Here is a 520-nt window from a genome sequence, read left to right as displayed (position 1 = left end):
CCCCCCACCCCGGCCCGGGCCCCCGTGGGCGCGGACAGCTGTCCCGCCGCCGTCGTCCCGGGACCGGACGTCAGGAGCATCCCGACAGCGGAGGACGCCCGCGCCCAGCTCTTAGCGCCGCGTGACCCCGCCCCATGTCTTAGGCTCCGCCCCATTCCTCAGGCCTCGCCCCCACCCCGCTGGGCTCGCGCCTGGCCCCGCCCCACCGTGCAAGCCCCGCCCCCAGCCCAGCTCCGCCCTCCGTCCAACCCGTTACGCAGCCCACTCTCCAGGCCCCGCCCTGCACCAGGCCCCACCCCGCTCCAGGCCCCGCCCTCTCCTGCCCAGCCGGGCTCGGGCCTGGCCCCGCCCCCGTCCGCGTGACACAAGAGGCCCTCACCGCACGCCGAGCTACGTCCTGCGTCATCAGACTGGGCCCGCGCGGGCGCGTCGGGGACCTCGGGCTCTGCGGCCATGGCGCGGGCCGGCCCGGCAGAGGTGATCCGCTCGGCGCAGAAGGACGAGCACTATCGCGGCGGCC

Source organism: Dipodomys ordii, unplaced genomic scaffold, assembly GCF_000151885.1.
Source record: "Dipodomys ordii isolate 6190 unplaced genomic scaffold, Dord_2.0 Scaffold6, whole genome shotgun sequence".
Classification (NCBI taxonomy): Eukaryota; Metazoa; Chordata; class Mammalia; order Rodentia; family Heteromyidae; genus Dipodomys; species Dipodomys ordii.
This window is presented reverse-complemented; position numbering follows the sequence as displayed.